Source organism: Poecilia reticulata, linkage group LG7, assembly GCF_000633615.1.
Source record: "Poecilia reticulata strain Guanapo linkage group LG7, Guppy_female_1.0+MT, whole genome shotgun sequence".
NCBI lineage: Eukaryota > Metazoa > Chordata > Actinopteri > Cyprinodontiformes > Poeciliidae > Poecilia > Poecilia reticulata.
Genome location: NC_024337.1, coordinates 104,165 through 108,394, shown reverse-complemented (window position 1 = coordinate 108,394; position 4,230 = coordinate 104,165). Strand labels below are relative to the sequence as shown.

Below are 4,230 nucleotides of genomic sequence, written 5' to 3'. Positions count from 1 at the left end.
AAAGTTTATGTTTGGTAAAAATTAGTTATTTAATTAAAAAAAAGTCTTTTAAAACAAAACTTTTTTTTAAAGGAATCATTACAATTCCAAAAGTTTTGATTACAATTTTATTTTACTTAACTGAGGTTAGTTTTTTTTTTCCATTGAATAATTGGGAAACAAATGTAACTTCATACTCTGTGAACCCTAAACTTAAAGTCTGGGTTGAGTTTTTTCCCCTTCATTAATGACACACTTTTATTACATTCATTATATCTATCATGGTAATTCAGGGCAAGTTATTTTTAATTCTAAATGAATATCCTTGGACTATTATTTAAGCCTTCAAGATATATTTACCTAACGCCTGAATAAATGAAATGTACATTATGCAGCAAAGGAAATTAGAAAATCGGACATATATCCATTATGGAGATGATCGGTTTTGGATGGGCGATGTGCCCTTATTGCATAAGCAAAACTAAAGAATGACTGATATCATTAATGATACAGGGATGAAGCTTTTTAGTTATCTAGCGTTGCTAGCAAAGTTGTTAGCTAGCAGCTAGCTAATAGCACAACAACAACAGCCTAATATCTGTATGATAAAAATACTGAATAGATAGATAAGAACAGTTTCTCCTCACCTGGCTGTCTCCTCCCGCTCAGTAGTTCTTCAGAGAAAGGCAGACGCAGAGGCCTGTCAGTGTCTGTTGTATTTCATTACCTCTCTGCTTAAACCGCGACTCCGAGCTGAAGCAGAAACGATACTTTAACGTTTTCCGTCATCTGACAAGTAGCAAGTCTACTTCACTTTATTCAACAAAAACGTTTTTTTTATAATTCACCAAAACCTGTTCTGTAATGTGGAAGGTTCTCTACGTTGAGCTCCGCAGTTAGCCGCTTTATCTCACTGCGCGAGAGGCAATTGCGTCATGCGTCACGGTCAAAAGGTCAAAGGTAACAAGGTGACCGGAGGGCTTATTATGTTGTACAAAAAAGAAACAAAAAAGCAAAGAATTTTAGTACATGTTTTTATGTGTCAGAAGAGGGTTTAAGAAATAATACCAAAAATAAAAATAAAAAATTGACCAAAAGGGCACTTGGGGGCAAGGAGCAAAAAGGGCAAGTGCTCAAGCACCCCCAGCTCCCCCGTCTGGACGTACTTCTTTTTCACATCTTTTCGTGCCTGCTAGGCCCTCTAGTGGCATGGGGGTGGTAGCACAACTAATATAAATACATTACTAAATCAGATTACCAAAGTCTTTATTATTTATTATTAATTATCGCATAACTGGAACCGCAAATATAAAGTTCCTCACAAAACACCTTTTAATTTTCTTAAGGAAGTAGAGCTAATAAAATGACATAAACAATACTTGAAAGTGGTTCCAGTTTCACTCGTTGGCCAACCTGTTGAAACTATGGCAAATTTGAAATACCTTGGATCATTCCAGGACAGTCAGCTCAATTTTGCTGAAAACACTGGCTACATTTTTTTAAGAAATGTCACTCTCTTTTAAGAAGACCCAGTGATCTTGGGGTTACCCAACAAGTGCAACTTGTGCAAAACCTCTAGTTAGCTAGAGGTAACATTGGCTAACATTACCTCTAGTTAAGTAATGTTAACATTTTAACAATGAGCTAAAATGTTAAAACTTAAAAATGTAACTTAAGTTTTAAGTCATCTCAAGTTTTAACTGTTGAGTGCTTTAGCTTTTCATCTCCTCGGCTGGTTTGGTCACATGAGCTGCAGACTAACAGACAATCTTTTAAGAATATTTGGAATAGCAGGAAAAATAGTAGGTAAATAGTAGTGAAACCAAAAACAACTCTGTCTAAACTGTTTAGAGCAGGGGTGCACAAACTTTTTGAGACCAAGATCTACTTTTTCTCTCACCAGCCGCCTGAGATCTACCTTATGACACAGACATAAAAATTGCAAATTAAACTCTATTGACTTATTTTATATGCGAATATACATTAGTTATTGCAGAAATAATAAAGTGACAGAAAACCTAATCCAGTTTCTTCCTCAGTGAGATTCTGACACTGGGAGGAGGTTACTGGTTTCTCAGTCAGAAGCTGGTTGCAAACCTGATGCCAGCAGATATCAGTCAGTCATGGTAGATCTGAAATTTGGTTTGATGACCTCAATATGAGAAACTACAGACTGATAGGAGGAACCAAAGAGCCCAGTAAAGGTAAAGGCAAATCTTCTGAAGTCGGGATATAATTAATTTAATTTCACATAATTANGAAATTTGGTTTGATGACCTCAATATGAGAAACTACAGACTGATAGGAGGAACCAAAGAGCCCAGTAAAGGTAAAGGCAAATCTTCTGAAGTCGGGATATAATTAATTTAATTTCACATAATTATCGCGGTAGAATTTGTTAAAACTTAATGAAATATATTTGTCCTATTTGATGTGACGTATGCTCACAAGAAGGTAATTAGTCCAAGTTTGTCGTTTACTGAACATTCAGAAACTACAGCAGGTGTAATGAGCCACAGCAAAGGTAAACAAAGGTAAAAAAATCCGAAAAGACGATCAACTCAAAACCACTCCTACCTTTTTATTCTCTGCCTCTTTGTCGTTTAAGCACACCCGTTGCCGTGGCAACCACCTGCGCCCCGCAATCCGAGTTAAGATTACATTAAAAACACAACATTCAGTCCATTACATATCAGGTTTCCAGGCTTGATATTTATTTTTCGATTATTAATAAGCCTCTCATGAACACAGCTGTGGTTGAGTAGCTAATTTAAACTCCTGCTCTGCTCGTCAGTCGGTCTTTGAGTCGCTTTTTTTTTTGTTAATGGAACCGAAACGCACTGAATTGCGCAACACCTTGTTGAAACAATAATTACTCAGATTATTAATTTTAACATGTTTCGTTGACTTTTTATAATTATTCTTTTTTAATGAAGCTACAAACGTTTAGGATCTTAGTGAATATGTTTGATAAGCCTGCAGAAGAGGAAGTGCTGGTCTCAGCGTCCTGGCGGCGTTCAGTTTATCACCTGCCGAGATCGACTCAACCATTGGGCACCCCTGGTTTAGAGCATCCATCCTCTTTTTTTCGTCAGTTTGTGCTCATGAAGGCGTTACTGTGTTCCTCTGGTTAATATAGAACACCTATTAGAAGTCATTCATTGACAGTGCAATAATTATTCTTAGCCAAATTAAATGATAACATTTACATGTAGCATGGTAAGTGTTTACTTGATGCTCAAATTGTTGATACTGTGATTCTATTAATAAGTTTAATTATATTGTTTTAAGAGTCAAAATTGCTTGTTTAACAACCGTGGTTATTCGTCTGTGAACCTAATTAATTTGTTCGTTACTGGCTTTTGCTCAATTAAATTTCTTATGTATACATTGTATATGGTATTTTTTATTGTTGATAATGTTGTTTTTCATGTCTTATTTCTTCCTCCTATAAGTGATGGAGATATATAGATATGATTTATAATGTAAAGGTGTTGTTTGTGTCACCTAATTAGCTTTAAATCCTGAAGAAAAATATGGTATTTTAGAAGATAATTTATCTTTCACGTTGCCAGTAATGGCGAAATTAATAGTAAATAATAAAGATTTTGTGGCATTCTCGTTTAGTGACATAATTATATTAGTTGTGTTACCACCCCATGCCACTAGAGGCAGTAGCAGGCCCGAAAAGATGCGACTAAGAAGCAGTTTAGAAGTACACAGAACGCTACGAAATTTGTTAAAAGCTGTGCGCTTCGCTGAAGTAAATAAAAAAGAGAAGTTGAAATACATGCTGAGAGTGAAACTCCTTCCTACAGATGAAGCTATATCACAGATTTAAAAAGAAAATTAAAACGGGAGACCGCAGATAATATAGGAAATAGCGCCCCCTTCACTTCCGGAATGCAATGGTCCCATTTCTAAATAAGGTAAGAGACTGACAGTGGTCCGTCCTGCCCCTTTCTGTTTGCTGCAGCGAGGTGTGCTTGAATTACCGCGGTAAAGCTAGCCGGCTCAGCTTCCAGCCGGCTCTGCTTCCAGCCGGCCCAGCACAGGATATGCGCGCGGTAGCTCAAGGCATTATGATACACCCGTGCTGCTTTCACAATAAAAGCGGACATCCGGTCCATGTTTGAGCTACTCAAAGTAGGTTTCCAGCCGCTGCATTTGCAAACAGAAAACAATATATGCTGAAAAACTAATACAAAATAAGAACTGGTATCTCTCTCTCTCTCTCTATATATATATATA

General features: G+C 36.6%; 1 protein-coding gene across 2 annotated transcripts in view; it reads right to left on the bottom strand.

Moving 5' to 3' along the window:
• Positions 1–4,230, bottom strand: part of LOC103466859 (calcitonin gene-related peptide type 1 receptor-like) — an 83,660-nt gene that overhangs the window by 53,964 nt on the left and 25,466 nt on the right. The window contains exon 1 of one of the 2 annotated variants that reach the window (XM_008412737.1): positions 2,557–2,595. The exons of the other annotated variant lie outside the window; for it this stretch is intronic. The gene's annotated coding sequence lies outside the window, so the exon portion shown is untranslated. Of the gene's footprint in view, positions 1–2,556; positions 2,596–4,230 lie in introns of those variants that run through there. 2 annotated transcript variants of the gene reach the window in all.